The sequence below is a fragment of the Stegodyphus dumicola genome, chromosome 12 (genome assembly GCF_044657685.1).
Source record: "Stegodyphus dumicola isolate Sdum_Otavi_A_Nest chromosome 12, ASM4465768v1".
Classification (NCBI taxonomy): Eukaryota; Metazoa; Arthropoda; class Arachnida; order Araneae; family Eresidae; genus Stegodyphus; species Stegodyphus dumicola.
In genome coordinates, this window is record NC_140779.1 from 92,426,397 (window position 1) to 92,450,599 (window position 24,203).

Here is a 24,203-nt window from a genome sequence, read left to right on the forward strand (position 1 = left end):
AAAATTTAATGTTTAAAAAGGATTTTCTTATTAACATTACCGCAGTTATTTCGGTTAAATGCAAATAAGGAGAAATAATAATATCTTGCAGTGTAAGAGATATAATGGAATAGGAATAATAAGATTTTAATGGGAGATTTCATATGAAATCGTAATAAAACGGTAACGTGTAAACGTGCTGTCTTAAATTCATTACTTATTAACAGAGATCAGCTTTTATTTTAATTACGAATCTAGACCTTATTACTTTTTTGATAGAATTTGAAATATTATTTTTAGCAAAGAAAATTAATTAATTAAAATGTGTATCGAAATTAGATATTTGAAATATTCCAAATAATAAAATATCAAACAATTTTAATATTTATTTTTGAGCGAAGCTTCATAAAAACAAGATGAACTGCATTTTCCTGCTTAAATTATAAACTGCTTTATTTGCATCTCTGTAGCATTAATATATATCTTGTATATTATAGCTTTTAAGTTTGTGAAAAGTAACATTGATTTGTTTTAAACAAGAGAAATAGACTGGGAATATATATATATATATATATAAATACAAGAATATGTATATATATATACAAGAGAATATATATATACATACATAAAAAATATGTATAAAATTTCTACTGGAGTAATTCTTATTGTTAACAAAATAGGGGACAGCATAAAAACCTGTGACCTGTTTTTTACTGTTTCTATTACTTTTACAATATAAACAATATAAAATATTAAAAGTTGAATAATTTTTAATTAACGAATCAGAAAGTTAACTAAAATTATTTAAATCTAAGTTTAATGAAAGGTATCTATAACCACATGCCCAAATTTTATTTCGGTAAATATCCAGTTGCGTAGTCCAGTTTTGCAGAGAACGTGTGAAAGACAGCTCTAACTAGTATTACCAAGTAAAAAGTCATCAAACGGTTTCTCATACGCAAATTAAGGCATTACTTTATCTGCTTGTGAATCAACAGTTTTACGCAAAGAGAATATCTATTTGAATTTGGAATACAGCTTTTAATTTCAGTGTATAAGGACCCAAAACGTTTTGTTAAAGCTCTGAATTATCATGTTGTAGACTTAGTGCAGTGGCGAATTATCGGCCTTCTACAAGCAGTGCAGACAATCATGGATTGTACGCCTTTCATAACGTCGGAAAGTATTTCTATCTGCATAATCGTTGTGCCTGGCCCCATTTCTTGGCGGAGAAAAATGATTCTGCTTCAAAAAGTATTTAAAATCAGTAGAATTATTTAAAGTGAAAAGAAATTCATGGTTTGAAGATTCATCCAGCCATAATTCCGAATTTATTTCAACTACACATTCTAATGCTTATGAAGGTTATCCCTATTTCACAACTTCGCTTTCCTGCTAGCTAATGTATCTTTTAGCCTCTGCTGGCTGTTCTCCCTTATGCAAGATGTAATTTGTATCTAAAATTGTAGAACACATTTAACAACCCTAGCAATTAAGAAAATATGTGCTAAGAAATTCGTCATCCAGAAATAAATGCTGTTTAACTACCAAGATGGTGGTGCCTTTTTCAAAATTCCATCCGGCCATCCACTACTCTGAAATTTCTAGTTAACTATGAAGCAGATTTTTAGGCCATAATTAAAAAGTGAATTGATATATTCAATAATCAAACAAACTATTCTAATGTTAAATTATCTACAACAAAAAAAGTATAAATAAATCATCACATATTAAAGACGACAGGATTTAAAACTGTACGATAAAAACCCTAATAGAAATTGTACCTGGGTTATTGAGGTTACTGCTCGGAAAGCCTGATATACCGAGGTGCAATGTATACATACCTATATATATCTAGAGAGAGAGAAAAAGAAAGAAAATTAGAACAAATCCATAACGATGTCAAACTGGCAATCATTTGGCGTCCTTTTCTGAATTTCGATCTTTTGTTTGTTTCGTTGGTAAAATAGTAATTTGTGGTGCTTCCAGTTCTCTGTTAGTTTTTATGTATATTTTATAATTACATTTTATTTCAGAAAATATGCTTAGGAATTATTCTTTTCGTTTATTGGACATTAGATTAATTCATAAAGATTTGTTTTTAGATTATTTCATTACATTTGGGATTCAACTGCTTTGAGGAGGAATTCAGAATTTTCGGGTGAACTGTTAAATTAAAAAAAATTTATAATGGTTTATCCGCTAATTCTAGATTAACAGAAACATACTGATTTTTCAAGGGGAGAGTATTACAATTGAATCTGATTTACTTCATCTTGATAATGTTTATTCATCTGCCTATATATAAGTTTTTTTGTTATTTTAGTATTTATTTTCTCTGTATCTCTACTGGTTTAATGAATATTGGTTGAAATTTACATATTTACGGCAAAATATTGACTAAAAATAAACTTGAATGGATGCTATAAAATGTCCTTTATATTGCAGTAATTGTTTTATGAATCCTCTTTCTTGGACTGAAAAAATAGTCAGATTTCGCTAACAATTTCAATAAAATAATTAATTTTATTTATACGAATTCTGCACATCATTTATGATAAACATTTATAAATTATTGAACTAAAAAATTTCATGATTTCAAGATGATTTCAAGCAACTGTTTCCAATGTACCATCCTAAGGCGAAGAGATATCTTCACGGTGTATTTTGTAAGCAAAACTATCGCGTGTTCAAATCGCATTCAAGGAAAACTTCAGCGAAAATATATATGTATATCTGAAAAACAAATAGTAGGAAAAGAAAAATATATATTTAACTGAAAAATCCTTTACTTAAGCTGAAGAGGCTCGAAATAAAAGAAATTAATACAATGAACCGTCTTAAAAAGTGTTTTTTTTTTTTTGAAATTTTTTAAAAGATTATCCGGTCGGTCCGAAAATTGTGTAGGCCAGCATAATTGTTTCATGTAAAATGATAGAGGAAATTTAAAGCTAGCGAAAATATTTTTAAAAGGGAATTGAAAGTGTGGAAAAAAACATTAACTTTAGTAAGAAATAAAAACTATCACTATGCCTAAATTTAATGCTTCAAATAGAACTTTTCAAGGGTCAGCATTTAATACGTTAAACCCGACGATTAATGAGTGCCGAACACATGTTTCGCTCTTCCTTCCATCATGCATCTCTAACCGCTGTTAATATATCATTTTCAAATGCAAAATCGTATTTTTATTAGTCACGTGGTGCAAAGAACTACCCCTAAAGATGCCAAGAACTACCCTACTATAATAGTTAATAACGTTTTATGTCCCTTTCATTGCTCGTTTAAACATTTTTTTCCACACAGTTTTTCCACAGATAGGATAATCTAAAACATTTGAAAATAGTTAAAACTAAACTAAGTTAAAAAACTAGGAAAAAAAAACATTTGAAAATAGTTTATTGATTTATTGTTCTAATTACTATAGGTATATCTATTTGCATATGCAGGCAACTCGTTGTCTGAGATAAGAGCACGGAACGATGAAACTGTGAATAATAAAATTAAATTGCCACTAAATTGCTAGTAATAAACTAATTGTTTCATCTATTAAAATATTATTTATAGCTTTATTTCCGATAAAAGTTTTAGCATTCCAAGATTTAGGGTACCTATTAATAAGATTTAGAATTCTTTAATTTTCGGTAGAATATAAAAGCTTAATCTTCATTTGCAAATTCAGTTAATTTGAAGATGAAGTATAGATTCTGTAATACACCAATGAGAAATCCTACATTAGAAAGAGTGAAGAATTATGCTTAGTTGCATTCAATAATTATTTAGTTGTTTACATTTCTTTACAATTGAAAGGTGATTCTATTATTCATAAGTGCATTTAAATGATATTTAGAATGCCTTTAAGATATATTTTCTTTTAGATTAAAAATGTTTGGAAACTGACTTTAGTTTTCTAAATTTATACTCGATTAATTGTTTATTCATAAAATGTCATACTAAGAATGTTTAACCCATTTTACATCTGCGAAGAATGAAAATAATCTGAAATTAGTTATTCGACTCTCACTTATGAAGAAAATGAATACGAACAGAGAGTGAAAGTGCTTTTAGTCCGGGTTTGCTTAGAAACTGAATTAGATTTAGAGCTGTTGTTTAATAAAAAGTATTAATAACCTAATTCATTATTTAATTCTCTAGACTTAACATTTTTTATTTGCATGTTAACTTTATGAGTTATTTTTAAAGCTTCCAAAATATTGCATACTTGTTGCATGTTAGAATAGTCTGTTACTGCAGAATAGGCACTTCAAGAGCATAACAAACCTCCCTTTATTAACGACCGTAGCTGTTTCTTCATCACCACACAGAAAGAATTTGGAGATAATAAGAGGGTTCGACTTCCTTCCGCAGATATCATTGTCATAGTTACTAGCCAAACCAGAAGGGTAGAAATGACATTGAAAGACCCATTCTAATGTAAGAGATTACAGTCCAAATGATTACTGGTATAACATTAATAACGAGCGTATATATCTATCCATCTAATATCATTCAACGTTATTTAAAATGTGTCTGTAAGGAAATTTTGTAACGAAGTAGCTTTAAGGACTACTTTACATAAATGCAGTTTACTGATGTTGTTATTACAGAGAAGACATATATTTTATACCTATTTTAAAGTCCCCAAAAGTAAACAACACTCTTTTTTTCTCCAAAGTCTTCCTGAAAGACCAAAAGAAAAAAAAAAGTAAAACTAAACTAGAAGTATAAATAAATGTTCCATCTCAGGTTTCGCACGTGAGCAACTTTTAACTTTCAACGCGAATATAATATACCCTACCAAAGCTGTCACCATCCATTTCTCAACAGGAAGTTCACATCTGGAAAAACATTTTAATGACTCAACATAAAAAACATGTTAACAGTTCCCGACAAGAAAGCGAGAATATACAAGCTCTTATATTCTAGAAAATAAAAAATTCAACTGATACTTATGCATGAGTGTGTCAGCTTGGAAACTTTAAGTAACGACACTCTTCATCCGTGTTATGCGAGCAATAAAACCTGAAGCGAATTCTCAGACAGTTCTTCAGAAATCCCTTCCATTTCCCGAATAACATCTGCAATTTGCAGAGAGCTATGTAATATAAGAACCTCACGGTTACCTAATATTCTGTTTCCGATTTGCTTGCGAGGTAAAATGGCTTCAGGTTGAAGAAGTACTTTTATCGATCTTCCTAAATCTTACGCTACTGAATTTAAAAGATGTAAATAACGAATTCTAAAGTTCCAATTCGTAAGACTAGATGTTCTTAAATTTTTAAGACAAATAGGTATTTGTATCCTCATAATATTTAAATGTGTTTATATAATTATGTACAGCAATATCTCGAACTGAAGGCCAGCGAATACATTTCATTTATACGTTTCTTGCAAACATGATGCTATAAATATTTCAAGAATTTAATTAACTGAAATACAAGTTTGCTGCTGCTGTTGTAACCGATGCACTTATCTGACAACGGTCAGCACAAGCCCATGATATTCATCTTGGCAAGGAGTTGTATGTGCCAGTCGTTGGTCAGAGCCTTGAACACCATATAGGTCACAGCCCGACTTTAGTTCAATCTGAGCAATCCAATTTGGGGAGAAAGCAACCTGGGCAGACGGATCTGAGGGTCTCCCACTCCTCCTCCACTACCAACAACTTTTCAAAAGGCTTACTACTCGCCGCATATTTAGATTGACAAAATTCAGGAAGTACATATTCTATCAGCAAGTACATACATCAAATCTAGATAAAAAATAAACAATATAAACCACAAAAAAATGAAACAGTTTAATAAAATTAATATAATGAATTTAACATTGTAGAGATATTAGGATTTTTGGAAGCAGGCAAGATGAAAACTGAGCAATCGCTTTCGCCGGGAATCGAACCACGGATCTCTGGATACCGCCCCAGCGTGTAGAACGACTACACCACGAAGGCACGCTAGGAAAGTGGGAGAAATACCTTATATACTCCCCCTTTGTTTTAAAGAGCGACTGGGGTTTTCATGGGCCCAATCGCCAAATTCTGGGTTTGGAGAAACCTCATCCAACAACCTTTTAGCTCGCGCGCCACTGTAGAGACATTAAGTTTTTTGGAAGCAGGCAAGATGAAAAATGAGCAATCGCCTTCTCTGGGATTCGAACCACGGACCTCTGGATACCGACATAGCGTGCAGAAACACTACACCACGAAGGCACGCTAGGAAAGTGGGAGAAATACCTTATAACATAGTAAAATTAATATAACGAATTGTTAAAAACTCCTTGGTCTTTTTCAAAAAGCAGCGGGAGAATTTTCAACAGAGCCATGTTTCTGAGGATGATTGCGAATTCTTGAAATAATTAAAAAGAAAATACTAAGTAAAAATAATGTGCTTAAAGTTATTAATTAAAGTCTGTTAAAATGCAACAAAATATTTTTTTTTAAATTTCAATTAATATTCAAGATATAATCTGTTCCGAAGAGAAACAAAAATAAAACATACCATAAAAATAAACAATATAAAAGAGAATTCCCGAAGTAAGAAATCAGAAAAGCTATTGGATAATTGAAAATTACTGTACTAAATAAATATTTAAATAAATTTCGAAGCAAAAAATGCAAAATTTCTAAAAATTTTGTAAATCGCGAGGAAATTAATTCATTTTAGAAGAAATTTACAAAATTTAAAATAAATAAGAAGCTTTATGAATAATGTATGCAGAAAAGTTTCCAAATTGAAGAAAACACACACACAGAACCATATCAAACAACTGTGCAGATTTATAATTAATTATTTCAATTTGCAATTCCTAAACATTTTCTTAAAGATATATATATATATAATGAAAATTATAAGTAAATAATTTATAAGGTATTTCTCTTTCCTTCTTAGCATGCCTTCGTAGTGTAGTGGGCGCGTATTTCAGAGGTACGCGGTTCGATTCCAGAGCGAAGGCGTTGCTCATTTTTCATCTCTCCAGCTTCAAAATAACGTAATGTCTCTACGGAGTAATTATGAATAATTTAAAAAGCCGAATACTTGCGCTAAAGCTGCCAACTAATAAGAAGAAATGTGTTTTAAAATTTTTCCGTTTTAAAATAATATTTTGCTACATCTTACTAAAATATTTTTACTATAATAGAAGTCCAAATTACTTATACTTAAAGTACTAACTAAATTTTTTCCAATACTTCATCGCATTAATTAAATTTATGTTCCTTGGAAATGATACTTAATAAATATATAATATATAAAAATAATAAATTAGATTATATAATGTATAAATATATATAAATAATAATAATAGATTATATATATATATATATATATAATAAAAAAACAATTCCCAACCTTATCCAACTCTGAGCTGAAAGCAACAAGCAACAAGTAGTTGTAATAACACAATATAAATTAAATAAAGTAATAATTTATTTTGCATTATATAGATAATAAATCCTAAATAAATTTTAAATATTTAATAACTGTTTAACTAAAAGTAAAAATTATTTATATTGTACATATATCTATGTCTATATATATATATATATATATATATATATATATATACATATTGTTGTTTTTCTTTCTTTATTTTATTTTCATCATCTCTTGCATTTTACTACCGGAAATATGATCCGGTAGTGAAATCGATTCAGCTTCATATGTGGTATCCGTTAAGTGCAACACAACCACCTGAGGGCCTCACATATGCGCCAGCAGCGAGAGCGAGGTGAAAGAGGAGAACGACAGAAACTCAGTCGTCTATCCCACGCGAAGCAAGGTTCTTTAATATATATACTAAGGCACGCGAAGGTGGTAAGATGTCTCCACGAGAGCGTGGTTAAATAATGAACTGTATGTTTCCACGAGGAGGTGGTAAATTGAACTGGATAATAACGACAGCAAGTGCGAGTAAGCACTAAGCTGCTATGTTATCAGATTGGTAAAACCTATCCAGAATCCTGTTTGTATAAAGCAGCACAGTGGCTCGATTTAATGTACCTTCTGTTATTTTTATTAAATGTTTTGTGGTGTAGAAAACGTTGGAATTGTTATTTAGTATCTTCAACTCTCCTACCACATGTATATCGATTCAGTTTCATGTTAAAAGTAAATGTCAATAACGGTATTCATAATAACAATGAAAAGCATTATCGTTTAGAGTTTATCGTTATAAGTTTGTAAGATTATAAATAAGAACAGATATATTACAAATAATTCCCATTTAATACTTTCTCATAAAATGAAGCACGCATTATTTCATGAAATGTTTTTACTTTAGTACTCATATTCATCGTTCAGTACCCATATTATACTACTCATAATACAGTGTCAGTAAATTGTAAATTTAAAGATTTAACATTAAAAGGAATCTTTATTGCTAAATTTTGATTAATAACATATTTGATTCTGGAATGTTTCTCTCATGGAGTTGATCTAATCGTTAGGTGAGGTAATCTATAACAGCAACAACAGCAATAAAACGACATATACGTTGATTTTCTCTTAATGATTTAGTTAAATGCAGACCTTCAGAACCATTTCTAACGTAATTCCGCCTTTTTTTCCCTTTTGTAAGATATTTCAAATAATGCTACCGTTCTTTAAGCGCGTCTCACATGAAGCTTATTATGACTGAAAATAATTATGCAGTAAATCTCCCTTGATTTGCACTGCGGAAATGCGGTGAAATTTGATGGTTCTGAATATTCCACTTTGCTTTATCTTGTATGCTATACATCAATCAAAACAGCCATCCTAGAGTTGGAGAAACGTACCGAAATATCGGAACCTCGGTATGCTGCTTGATGGGATGATTTATGAGAGCTGCTATGGCGTGAAGCTAGATACAAGCATTAGAATACATCAGCAAAATTTGAAAAGATAATGGTCCTTAGAGAATTTAAACATTTTAGCATTTAAGAAACTAATAAAATTAAAAAAAAAACTTTAATAGATTGTTTTTTTTTTAAGTTATGTCAAATAGTTACTCCTTCTTTTTCTTTTAACTTAAAATACGATGATGATCACATCGTTACATTAAACTGGTTATTTAAACTATAGATGATCATAAGAGTTTTATAATAGATAAGGCATATTTTCATAATTAATTAGGTTTTCTAGTATTTTAACTGAACTCCTATTACGCAGCATGTATTTCCGAAAGGTACTATTGCGATAAAAATACACCGTGAAGCAATTACCTGAAACTTCAATTATACAGATTGCATAATCTTCACTTACTGACCAGAATTTAACATTTTATTAATACGTTTTCAGTCTCTGCACTTATGCAGTATTCCTTCATAAAATACAATATATATTTTTGAACAAGTTTTTCAATTAATGACAGTATTTGGCAAACATATAGTCTGATCATCGAAAAGCTGTTATACAGTGCAGCACTCCCTTTTTAATTTACCTCATTAGTCATGGTAAATACTGTTCTGTTCAAAAATAAATTAAACGGGAGACATATGTACACAGTTACTATAAATGCGGTAATATTATATTTAATTATTTTCCACTCGTAAACATTTATTTTTACAATATGCCACATATAACTACAGTCAGTTACTTTTCTGTTACCTTTATTTCCTTTATACAGCCGAATACAGTCAAATAAAAAAAAAAAAATTACACTGTTAAATTTTGTTAGAAAAATTATGTCTTTTTTTCTCATAAATAAAGATAGTTTACCTTATTAGTGAAGATAAATTACGATAAGCAAAGAAATAAAATTATATTATTTGCATAGTTACGAATCTGATTCTGCAAATATCCTTGCGAAAGTAGTTTTAGTGTATTTAGCTATTCATAGTTTTACCGTATCAAGCCTTTTATCTGAGTAAATATAATGTTAAGTTAATACTAACATTATATTTATGAGTCGAAACAGTAAAAATTAAGATAAAAGATAAATATTCTTTTTCCCAAATAAGTGCAGATGAAACGACACACTAAAAATTAATATTTAAAATGAATTAAAATACTTTGTTTTTCGAATAGCTTAGCAGGGTTTAAATTAAATTTAGATTCTGAGTTCTTCCTTCATATCAGATACAAATATCGATTAATATATTTGATTCAAATTCTGATGTGAATTTGACTCAAACCGATCTACTACTGTACAGTTTTGTACAGTAAATAAAACAAAAAATCACACAAAATATACTATTTTGATACCAAAATGAATATCTTTGCAGTGTTTGAGATAGGGTACTTCAAACGGTCCAAAGATTTTTGCCAATTTTTGATATAGCGCCAATTTTTGATAGAGATATCAATACATGAAATATAGTTGTCAATGTTTATTTCTTTCAGTTCTTTTAAAGAAATAAAGATTTTACAAAGAATTTTAAATTAAAAATTAAATTCTTTATATCCAGAGAGCCTAGGTCTTTTAAACTGTAAACGAGTTTCAGAAAGAAAAGCGCTATTCTTTATTCTTTTTTATATATAAAAATACAATTTATATTTTCCAGATGTTTATCTGAATAAAAACAGTATGTTATAACATGCATGTGGTGCAGACGGCGTTTGACGGCGTTTATTGAACGTTTAATATTATTCGATTACGTAATTTAAAAAAACTTGTAATAGAAAGATATTTTTCATATTTATACGTTGGTAGCATTTTATATACAGTTATGAAAAATAATTAACGCGTGCTTTTAGTAGCTTAGTTTTATTAACACAGTAGACGCCACTTAATGCAAACACGGTTAATGTTATCATTCGGCTTATAAGTATTTCTCCCTCCTTCTTAGCATGCCTTCGTTGTGTAGCGGTCAGCACGCTCGTCGCGTATTCGAGAGGTCCGTGGTTTGATTCCCGGCGAGGGCACTGGCACTGCTCATTTTTCCTCTTTCCTGCTTCGAAATAACCTAATGTCTCTACAGACTATTGGCACTGATTTCCCGATGTCCCGCCCATTTGTATATAAAAACATGGAAAATGCATCCTTATTGTGATCAACAGTTCGGTTAATATGATCAAGGTAATAAATATTTTAAACTAAAGCAAATTCTCCAAATAAGATAAAAAAATTATAAAAATTGCCAAGTGACAGAGAAATATCGCCAAGTGAGAGGTCAAGTCATATAATAGCTCGGTTACTATTTCAGTCAACCGTTTAAAATAAAACAATTTAGACAAAGAAAAAAAAAGTTTAACAAAGATTTCGAATAAGTCTGTTGATTTTTAAAGCAATCATAAATAAGTTTTTTTTTTTTTTTTTTTTTTTTTTCTCAAGAGAGGGGGAATATTCCGCAGACTGTTTTCTTTGCCTTGAAAGTCAAAACTCCCCGCAAACATTTACAACAAACATAAGCACAACTATTTTCCAGAAACGTCACGAACAGTTCATAAACGAATTTTTGCATTAAAAATATGAATGGTTCATAAATATACTTTCCATTTTGCAAATTAAAATTCTTTGAAAACACATATTTATGTGTTTCTTCATATTTTTATGTTAAATTAGTTAAATTCAACTGCTATTTTTTAAAGATATTTTTTCCTATTGTTTAGTGTTTCCAAACTAGCACTGAGGAAACGTGATCGCATTAGCAGAGCCTTCTGTAACAACAAAAATTTATGTATGATTTTGAGGATTGCATGCGTACAATAAACACACACCAATTATAACACTGGTTCAAAAGCGAATGCTACCAAAGAATTCTAAAGAAATAATTTAAGGAAAAATTATGTTTGCTCACGTATCCGCGATAACGCTTATGCAAACATCTCTCTTATTAAAATTCTCAGAATTTCGAAAGACTAAAGCCTAGCATGGCAGAAGTTTATTAGTGCCCTGACTTATTTCTAATATCCTCTCTAAACTTACTCTAGGGTGTGGCATTCAGGGCAGGGGTAAGCGTTATCTTCCGAAACGGCAATTGTGATTGATCACAGGCGAAATCACAGGGTGCATAAGGCGTGATACGTCGTTAGATAAGCAATATCATCTCCGCTAAAATGTTCCCCGTGTTCAATTTACATTCAGCGCGTAATTTTCATTTGATTGAACTGATATGCTAACAAAAGCCCTACATGAATGAAAAATTTAAGAAGCTTCATGTTAGGAAAGTAAAATGCTCGTATTTGTAGTACAAATTCTACTGTTGTATTATTCTAATAGATAATAAGGTGGAATTATGAACATACTTATGCACATTAGGATTACATTAATGAATAATTTGATCTGAATAAAGGATAATTTTTAAAGTATTTGCTTTTTAATGAATCAGAACGCTCTTTAGTTTTGAATTTTACCTCTGTTTATGCTGTTTCAACCTTCCAATTTTTAGCATTTTGTTTTGAAAGCATGTTGTTTAGTTGACATACTTTGTAACGTGTTAAGCATTTCTGTTACATTGCTTAGTTAAATTTTTCTCATTTATTGATACTGATTAGATATTTCTCTATTGCAACGGATATTGCAGCAAAAGCAGAGTAAGATGGTTACACTAAGCCTAAGACTAAAAAAAAAATGCAACCATGGTATATGAAACAAGTGCTGGGATTGTAAAATATATTCTTAAATTTTCCAAAAATAATATTACCTAAAATCTAAATTATTTTTACGTTGTTGCTTGGTTTATTAAAATTATAAGTTTATCTCTCTCTGTATAGTATAATATGTATAATTATATATAATTTATTTCCTAAACAGTATTGATTAATTGATTATATTATCTCCTAAGTCTAATTAAAGTAGAATTATTTTAAAAGTGTGCATCCATACTGGTAAGTTATATTTTGAAAGATGTTTTGAAGTAATTTGAAAGCAAAATGTTAATAATATTTTAACGGGGACTGGAGTTAAATCATCACGAAGAATAATATTTCAATTGTAAAAGGAAAAATTAAAACATGTAATCATTGTCATTGATCGGAAATTAGTTGACTTTTCAAGGGGAACAAACCAACTCCCGTTCAATGAACAATAATTGATAAAAATAAGTAAGTACGAAAGTGTTTCGTCTTTACTCGAGTTATAAGTTAAAGCCAAAACCGGCAATTCTAGTCAGGCCAAATATTTCCGCGAATAGTAGGAATTATGAACCAATGCTGATACTCAAAGAACTTATTCTCATGAAGCATTTTAGTTAATTCAATTTGGAGTAAAAATCAATTACTGTAGAGAAATCCTGTAAAACTCGAGTAACCGTCCCCGACACTTTCATCTTTATGCATTTGAGTACTATATTATTTGTAGAAATTAAACATTGGAAATTGTCATTATGAAATCGAATTCAAAGTAAAGTTTAAATAAACATAGAAGATTATAAAAAAGATAAATAATGCAAACTTTGTAAAAACAAATCATAGAAAATATAAAAATAATATAAAAATAATATAGAAAATAATATAAATAAGATCAGTGAATGTACATGAAGATATAAAGGCCAGAAAGGTATTAAGTAACTTACATTCTTTCTAGTGGGGGAGTTGGCAAAGTGTTCTCTTCGTGTCTGACTCAGAAGTGTAGGGTGTCCGAAAATTCTTAGCGGCAGTAGGGGCTTTGAATAATATCAGTCGGTAAGACTTGGGTGAAGTAATTTATGGTAATGGGTGGGACTTGGAATTCTTGAGGGATGCATTTTGTGGAGTTCTTATCTGAGAGAGACCGTCTGTTAAGATTTTTTTGAAAATACTAGTGAATGGAAATTAATTAATTTCTGGCTAATTGTCGTGTCGCAATGATTAAGAATTTAAGAAAGGAAAAAGGCATTTTCGCTATCCTAGAGCTAATAGACAGTCTAAAGGCAGGAAATAGGCCCATTTTTTTAGTAACAGTATATGTCTGAAGACAATTAGCTTTTTACAATATATACAATTGAGTAATTACACTATATACAAATCTTTCAACTGACAGTCATCCAACTTATACCGCCTTCTCAGGTTTAGGAATAAATTATCATATCCCTATCAGTTAAATGATTTAGAGTGAGTATTTAACGCCTGCTCTTTTAAGGCAATGGTTGATAAATTGAAAGGGAATTTGATTATTTTTGAGAATTTTGATAAGGATCAAAATTTCGCGTTGTAAATCTATTGTATCTGTGCATGTAGTTTTAATTCGTTGCATTTGATTAATTATAGTATTGTTAATTACTTTTTGGATATGTTGGAGTTCCAATTTATTAATTTGTTAGTATTGAAATTGAAGTTTCTTGTTTTGTCAAAAAGTAAAATTTTTTTGTAGTTAATGATTTGAAGATCTAGAAAGTCTATGCTATTTTGTGAATTATTAGTTTTATTAAGTTTAAGACAATTCGGATAAATGTCGGAGTTTTCAATTTTACCAAAATTATTAATTGTAATAAGGTCATCAATATATCTGTAGGTGTGTTTGTAGTAATTTAACTCTTGTGGTTGTAGATTTTTTTGGAAGTTAAATTCTTTGACAAATAAAAAGATATTACAGATCGAGGTGCTGGAATGTAAGCCCATTGGCAATCCTCTGACTTGTTTAAAAAGTTGATTTTGAAACTTGATGTAGTTATTAAAAAGTGTGCATTTTAGGTTATATATATATAAATTGTAGTAAGCTCGCCTAAAAGCTACCAAGAGCTGCTGCTCCAAAAAGTTCATTTCATATGTATTGATTTTCATATGTATTAATTTTTTAAAACGTGTTGAACTTTTTGGAGCAGCAGCTCTTGGTAGCTTTTAGGCGAGCTTACTACAATTTTTATATTTTACTTATTTTGCAGCATATTGCGCAAGATGTTTTCTAGACCAAAATTAGTTTTTCAAAATTGTAATTACTACCTTGCTTGCTATATATATATATATGTGTGTGTGTGTCTAAGATTAAAAATATGCAAATCAAAATTATAATTTAGACTAGCAATAAGCCCTTAATTCGCATTCTGTATTTTAAATATAGTAATGCTTTTGTTCGAACTGCGTCCTTTCTAGACCATACCATATCATATGACTTGCATAATGCTGATGACGTAGCAAATTCGGAACTTAAAGCAAAACTTTCTCTTAATAGGTTGCCATATTGGATAAGACTACATTTGGTTCTAGCTTTCTTGCCGTTAAGACGCTGGTGGGCTGCTTTTTTTCTGTTGTAATAGTATCAAAAAAGTAAATGTTCTTGAGTAGGTACGATTGAAATTCCAAGTGAATCGCGGCCGTAGATGTCAATTAAAATAAAGATGAATATTTAATACGCCCTGTTCATTACGGACTCAACATCTACGTCTACGTTCGATGCCATCAATATTGCAAAATCATTTTCATTACTTGTGCATATATATATATATATATTATATCTGTGTGTAAATATTCCAAATTCTGCTTTATTGCATAATTTACAAGGGTGAGAATAGCTATATTTAAAGTTTTTTTTGGCTAAATGAAGATTAACATAAGTATTTTATAATTTTTACCGTGCTGAAGTTTCTTCAACAACAGTTACTCAAAAACTTAAAAATATTCTTAGCATTTAGATTCAGACATTAATCTAAACTGGATTTGAGAATTACTTTCGAAAATTCTAAGCTTGTAGCTTATTTACTGTTCAAAACTGTGGAAATTGCGTGGTTTACGAAGTTGGATATTTTTTACGAAATTGTATGATTTAAATATTTATCCGAGATAAAAAGAAACAAATTATTAAGATTAAAGTTTAATTATTAACCAATTATTACTGCTTTAAATTTACTTAAAATATAAAGCCTTTTTTTCAGAAGTTAAAAACGGAAAATAGAGATATATCTGGTTTGTTTTTTATGTCTCCCTTTTAGTTGCGAGAAGTTTTCACGTTATTGCATAGAGTTTCCAAAAACAGTTTTTCGTCACTTTCTTTGAAGAAAAATACAATCACTCTATTAAATTTTAAATTTGTTTAATTTAGTACAACAAAGAAAAAGAATATTATTATCTAATAAAAATGCCTTCGTGGAGTCTTTGCAATGGAGTACTAGCTCATATTTGTATTACACAGGGACAAAAAATGAAGGCATATTTCAGCCACCTCATTCGTCGACATTCTAAGCCAGGTTAATCTTTACATTAAGACTGCTGTTTCATGTATAGTTATATATATAAGTATTTAAAGCTGATTTGCTTCGACATTTTATTATTTTTAGTCTGTAAAGTATATAGTATTAATTAACCAAATATTATGACTTTAGTCCTTAGTACGACCTTCTCTATTCTTAACCAGAATACAAACTATATTTTTTTAAATTTAAACTGGGCAATCTGCAGCGACCGTTTATGCAAATGTCGATATGCAGCCGCTGCAAATTGCCACATGTACCATCATCCTCATGTATTTCTCCCCTTCTTTAAAGTGATTTCCGATTTTTCTTCCGAAAATCGAGAGCGGGAATTATGCGAGTAATAACAGTAAGAACATAACAAATGAAAAGTAGTCATGGATAAACAACTAGTAAGTACCACAATATTATTTTCTCTAAGAAAATCTACATTCCACTAAGAACGCATAGTAATGTTAACATTACAATATTTGACAGTAAGTGAGCCTGACACACGGGTATGGCTCAATTGCTTTGTAAAGCCTCAGAGGCACCTCACGTAATAGAGTCTCAACCACACTTCCGAAGAAACATAGGGACAAGATAACATGAAAGGGACGAAGGAGAACGTGTTGAACATGTAAGATTCTCACTAGTGTATTTCTCAATTACTGTAGAAAGTGACGAATCTTAAGAACTAGTTAGCGAATAATCGCTTAAGTTCATGTAACAAGAAACAACAAGATGGAAGGGTAACTAATCCTTTATTATTCCAATAAGATTTAACAAAACTCCGTCTTGGAGTGTACAATAAAAGCCGACATTTGGGCTTGAACTTAAGACACTAAGAAATAAACTAAAACTAAGACTAACTAAAGAGATATAGCCGAAGCTATCAAGATTCTAATTGAGTTGGCCCCTTAACTCTATTTGACTACGAAGCTTACCAAGGGCCTGAGTACGGCCGAGCGTAATAACAGCTTTGAGAGAGAGTAGCCAATAGACAGACGCGCGCAAATCAGAAACTCTGATTCTCTCTAACTCAGCAAGTAGACTTCGCGGTTTAAATACCGCTCCTCTTTCTTAAGTATTCAGAGTGATTCCAAACCTACATTCTGACAGGAAGTAGTAAGTTAAGAATTTGACAGGAAAGAAGTTTAACGCAAAATTTAACTGTTAATAAAATTAACATAATCCTTACAAACAAAACACGCGGATGTTGAAAGATCGAACATATCAGCAGTAAATAAGGCTCTAATAAGCTAGACTGTAAATAATAGAAGTAAGGTTTCTTAAGTGTGAGAGCACCTGCCACTCCCGCGTAGCTTAACGGATAATCTGAACAAAATACGTTTCAAATAATAAATGAAAGAGAAAACAAGTTGGATGAAATGCTAATAAAAAGATGCAAATAGAAATTGAATACACTGAATAAAATTAGAATTAATCGAGAGGAAACAATTTACCAATAAACTAGGGCTTAGAGGGAAAATTTGTACAACAGAAGAAAAATAAATTTAATAGGTTTCAGATGCTAGGAGAAAAAATACGAGGAAAAAATATGGTACATAACTGCATTTTGCAGAACATAATTTTGGCACTGAAAGAATTATTTCTAAGAGAGGTTTATTTGCTTAGACATTTTACGTTTTTTATAAAAATAATTTTAACTTTACTTATACGCTTGCTGTGTTCATTGCAAAAAAAGTTAAATGGCCATAGGTAATGTCTTCATAGACTAATTACTATTGTCTTAAGACAATCGACACATAAAAATTTTATTTATAATTATTTTGTAGTATATCGAATTAAGATTCTTCGTATATACTGGAACAGAATTCTTTTCTAAATTTTAATGAGAATTCAACTTTTTTAAAGTGACGTTCTAAATTCTTAATTCCGGAAAGACTTTTTTGCCACCAAATTTCACCCTAGAGTATTTAATCGTAAAGAAGTAGAATATTTATCTCGCGAGTACTCAAGGGAACTAATTTATATTCTTTCATCGACAAAATGTTTAGAAATTATTTTGCATCATAAATTTAAGTCTCCTTTTGTATTTTCAGAGTGTACAGAAACAACGACATGATAAACAGTTTTTCTATTTTTGATTTATTTATTTTTCAAAAGCAATTAAGTATGAGATTCTGAAATTTCTAAGGAATCACAAATTCTCAGAACACAATTTTTAATTTATTGAAATAAGAAAACATTAAAATGATTAACATCAAATATTTTGCTGCCAAGAGAATATAATTTTAGAGTCAAACAAACAAGAGCTACAAAAAATAAACTCAATCTTTGGAACTTATAGTTATAAGAATTGATATTAAAAGCTTTAAGATAGCATACTATAAATATATTCAAGAAGGATCATAAAACCCTGAATAGTATTGTTCAGAATTATGGTCATATATCATATTACACAGCACAGGATTTATTGCTTTTGTGTATGATTTATTACGCTTCTGCTAAAAGATCTTTTATAACATTTGAGATCATATGAAAATATTAAATCCTCGCTTTTCATTATCTCTTAATTTTATGATAATTATGAATGCAATATTGTTTAAGTATATAGATATGCGTATTTACAAACTTCATAAGTACATTTTTTTTCTTCATTAAGGAAATAATATACATTTAGAGGATTTGTAGATACTCATAGATTTACGTTAAGATTTCTCATAGTATATTCCATTTCTCGTAACTATAATTTTCTTGCTTGCTCCTCTCATTTCTCATAAATATCATTTTCTTGCTTGCGTGCACATTTTCTCTGAAACGGTGGATTAAAACTTCAGGAATATTTGACTAAATGTATAATCTCTAAATGAATTTAAATTGAGCAAGTACTATGCCTCTCGCCTAAAACTTTTAGAAATTATCTTTAATTATGTTAAAATATGATCGATTTTGGAGATACAAATAAATAAAAAAATAAAATAAATAACAAAATTTGAAAGCTTTCAAATTTCATATTACGACAAAAAAGTGTTTTTTCATTTGCATACATATACACGTTTCGAGAACATTTTGGCTAATGTTTCTTTGTACTAAAGATAATTAAAAACAACCTATCTTTAAAATTTTTAGTAGACAGTCTTGCCCGCTGGAGATAAATTTTTTTTTTTTTCCTGCACAGAGTTGACGCTACTCGCTTAGTTTACTAATCGTTGAGTTTGTTAATCAAAAATTCGTTAAAGTTTTACCAAATTTGAAATACACAATAAAGTATTTATAAACAGCATATCTCTAGAATTTTCTATAGAGAGTCTGTAAGACTATTCCTCCCGCCTTCTTAGCTTGCCTTCGTGGTGCAATGGTCAGCACACTCGGCGTGTATTCGAGAGGTCCGATGTTCGAGTCCAAGCGAGGGCATTGCTCATATTCCGTATCTCCTGCTTCAAAGTAAATCTAATGTCTCTACAGTGGCCCTCGAACTAAAAAGGTGGTGGATGATGATTCGCCACTACCAGAATATGGCGATTGGGTCCCGTAATCCTCAGTCACCTTTTAAAAAGGTATAGTATATAAGGTATTTCTCCCGCTTTCGTATCATGCCTTCGGGGTGTAATGCTCCGCACACTAGGCTCGTATTCGAGAGGTCCGAGGTTCGAATCCCGGCGCATTTTTCATGTCTCCTTCTTCAAAATAAGCCTAAAGACACTCTGGAGGTGAAAATGTTTTTCTCTGTACATTGCTGCTATTGCTCGGTTTGAAATAATTTACTTTGTTAATCAAAAATTTGTTGTTTAAAAAATATGAAATGCACAATAAAATGATTTCGAAATTCAAATTCTGTTTTCCAGGTGACCCTATTCGGGAGAAAGACTACGTTATTCAAAATTTGATGGTTCTAGTTACTGTTGTTCTTTCACAATGCGAAAAACATGCATATATTTATGCATATTCTTCATTATTTAATTTTCTTAAATACAATGCAGAGCGATAATACTTGGTGGCAACTTTTTGAAAAGTGAGTCAGAATTTTATAGAGATTCAACGCAAAATCTCGTTTTGAGATTAATAGCGCTTCTGGGCGAACGCTCCTTTGGGTTAGTAAAAAATATGTTTTTAATTGAAAACATAACTATTATTTTTAAGATAGGTCATTTTAACTCCATATTATCTTTCTATTTTGACAAAAAAAATCGGGTAAAAATACTGATTTGTTTATACAATGTTGCGCACAATAAATATTACAATATTACATGGATGGCAAAAAAAGTATTTTATATAAATTTTAATATATGGAATGCAGAATAAAAGGCTATAATATAAATATAGGAAATATAATATTAAAAATATCGAAATTACAATTTTATATAAAATTCTATGCTCATAACCCAGTTATAGAAATATTCAGCTTTAAAATGTGCTACATTTTAGGGATATTTTGAATCGTAAAAGAATTTATCATTCTGTGCTAATACGTATATAATGTAAATAATTTGTTAAAATCTATATTTGTGCAGTCATTGAGCTTAAAATATTATAAAATAATAATCCAAATGGCTGTTCCAAACTGTCAAAAGATAATTAAGAAAGTGGTATTTTTTTCGGAACTGCCATTAAACTATATAAACTGATTATCCCTCTGACAATGAATGTTTTATGGCGCAGTTTCCCTACTTTTCGAATTGTGCGCAAGTGACACTAATCCGAAGCTCGTGCTGAGAAAACAGGTGTGTCTTACAAACGGAGATGTATCAGAATTTCAGAATTTCTTAGACTATTAGTTATTCATAAACAATTAATTTCGAACTCAAATTTTCAAAATTAATAACTCAAGTTGACCAACAATTATTTCAATAAATTGAAGTTGATTATTAAAAAAATTAGCTGTGTTCGTGCATTTATTTGTCTAGAAAAAATCTTTTAAGTTTGATATTATTGAAATTAAAAATTTCTTATAATAAAAGAAATAAAGTAATCACAAATTTATTATAACGTAATAAGTATAATTATCTTCTTGTGTTTATTAACGTCCCGAAAACCAAAAGCTATCAGCATATTAAAAATAAAACTCTCTGAGTGCTACACACAATAAGAAATGATAAAACAAAATCATTAACAGTTACTTGAAAGACAGAATATTCAAATACAAGTAAATTACAAGGTATTTCTCCCACCTTCTTATCGAGCCTTCCTGGTGTAGAGGTCTGCGGTTCGATTCCCGGCGAAGGCGTTGCTAATTTTTCATCTTACCTGCTTCTAAAAATACCTAATGTGTGTACAGTGTCTGTACAATAGCGCCCGCCCTAAAAGGGTCGTGGATGATGATTCTCCACACCCAGGATTTGGCGATTGGGTCCCCTAAAAACCACAGTCGCCCTTTAAAAGGGGGAGTATATAAGGTACTTCTCTCGCCTTATTAGCGAGCCTTCGTTGTGTAGTCGTCTGCACGCTCAACGCGTAATTGAGACGTCTGCGGTTCGATTCCCAGCGAAGGCGTTGCTAATTTTTCATCTTGCCTGCTTCCAAAAATACCAAATGTATCTACAAACTAAATGTAATTCAACTAAATGCAATTACATAGCGGAATATTTTAGTTAATATGTGAATACATGTTCGGAAAATTTTAATAAAATCTTCCTGACATCTTTGTTTAAGAATGGAGATAGCTGAAGTTCAATATAAACAAAACTCAAAAAAATCTGACGTGGACTTCCTTGTATGGCCCATTCAACTGTACGCAATTTTTACTGCACTTCATTTAAATTTATATCATTGTATTATTCTAACTTAATTAACCGATCCATAAAGGCAAGGTGAAAAAGGCAGCAAAAATTGCCCATTTTGAAATTAAATACGCCGGTCATCTTTTGCCGAACTGGAATCAACTACTCGTAATTTTATTTTTTCATAATGAGTATAAAACATTCCCGAATATAAGTATAGGAATTCATTAAAAATTAGATTTTGTTTTTTCTCCAAAATCAATTTTTTTAAATTCGATATTTCCAAAACCCTCATTATTTAAAACACTTCTGTGATTGGAGGTATATGACTAGGACTAGCGATTCCGAAAGTAAAGGCATGGTATTGACTTTTAATCCATATATATATATATATACATTCCCCTCTTATCTGGCTAATATATATATAAACCCACCCCCTAGCAAGCACTTGCAGGCAGATATGGCCGAATTCACTATAATTTTATTATTAGATAAAGCAAGTCTGGAGACACAATGTTTGCTTCATACATCATGATGGGTGCAATAGGAACCCAAAATTTTGTATACGCAGTTACATTTTAGAACATTGGAAAGAAGAGACTCTTAAAAACACAGAAAACGGAGAAAACTACTGCACACAACGCTGCAAATATTTATAGCTCCGAAATTTTTTCTTTGAGTTCTGGATCGCATTTGGGCAAGAGGTTTTACAATGCATAGAAATGATGACGCAAAATGGTGTAATACGTGTTCTTGAAGAAAGAAGGTACTCAATTGAAATAAAGAATTTAAAGTCTTATATTCGAATTTTGTCTAAGCTTATATGCGAATTTTGTCTTTCCTATTTTGTGTTATATCTATATCTATCTATATATGTGTGTGTATATGCTTTTCGTACTGCTAATTGAAATAAAAAAGGGTGGGCAACAACTAGATGTTATAAATGTTATCCTATAGCTAATCTCTTATGCTAGATACGTACATACATACATATATGCATACATACATAGGTACGTACAGGCGTCACGAAAAAATCGATTTTGAACACATTCTACACACCGTTTTGGAAAAAAAAGGTTCCTTTATTCTGTCGTCCACTCAGATGTCACGCAATAAAGTTGTCCAAATGAATTAGGAAACGGTCAAAATGGTTATTTCCGTTTAAATATGATACCCGAAATTTTTTGCGATTGCAATACTTCCTTTACTTCATACTTATTTTTTATATTTCCTTTACTTCATACAAGGAAGTATAAAAGAAGACTACAACTGTTAGAGTAATTAATTAATACTAAGCATTTGTTACAAAAGTCACCCAGTATTGATTAATCCCTACCTTTTAATTTGTATCTCCCCTTTCATCCCGTGATCATCACTCTTGATTAGACCATTTCACTTACTCTGCTGACAGTACAAAACTCCAGGGGGACTTTAGTCGAGAAGTAGTGGATGGGCAGAAGTATCCGATTTACGTTAACTTACATTATAAAAATTTGAACATTTTTATTATTTGCTTCTCAAATTACAAAACCTGATATTTTGTGTTTTTACCTCTGACAGAGATGTGATGAAATAATACTGCGAGTATTAAGGGCTACATTGAAGCTCTCGATTAATACATGTGAAACTTGAATTTCCACAAACAGTTTGCCTGAATAGAGTATATAGATACGTAAAAATACATATATTGATTTTTCGGTCTATTCATATTCTAATAACTTTAAATGAGAAAGATAAGTTTAATTGAAATTTTACTGTTTAGTTGCTGATAATTTGTTGCATAAAAATATGCTCGGAAAAGATTCATTCGTTAACTTCCATGTTTAAGCTCTAAACAACTATTGTTAATTTAAGATTAATATAGATGCATTTACAACAGACACCGTAATGTTTATCGAAATGATAAAATTAAGTGTAATTCTGCTGAGTATTAATTAACGAAAATCGCTATGTAGATTTTTTATGCACGAAATGAAAATTTAATTCTTTTCAAACATATTATATATGATGTGAGTACGTGTGTGTAAGTGTATGTATGTAATAGTTTATTGGTAGGATGTGTGACAAAAAAAAATGGAAGCAATGTTGATGGTGTAAAACGTAGATCCAAAATGAACAGAAAACTTGGCATCTGAGTAAGATTCAATATTCACCTTTATTTCATTTTATATTTGCAGCCCCAATTTACTTGGCCCTCTAATCGTGACTATTCAAAAACATTTACATTTTTTATACTCTTGCAATAGGAAGAGAGAAGAGTAGAATAACTTCTTAAAACGAAGAGAGGTAGAAGCTAAAGTGCGCGGTTATTCATTATGGAGGCTCACCAAGAGAAGGTTTTGGTTTAGGCTGCTTATTAAGAGAAAGTTTCAGCTCTCAAAATTTTGAGTTTAGGTTCCGAATTAGCTATGTCTGCAGCGTTACACAAGCCATGTGACATAGACTGATCTAGAAGTGACGCAGTCAAGAAAAGTTATCGGTATTTCTAGAATATAGAGGTAATACTAAAATTAAAAATGAGGAATTAAGAGGCTAAGAAT

At 30.4% G+C, this 24,203-nt stretch overlaps 1 protein-coding gene across 2 annotated transcripts in view; it reads right to left on the reverse strand.

Moving 5' to 3' along the window:
- LOC118195629 (cell adhesion molecule Dscam1-like) overlaps positions 1-24,203 on the reverse strand; it is a 1,218,268-nt gene that overhangs the window by 259,272 nt on the left and 934,793 nt on the right. The window lies entirely within an intron of this gene.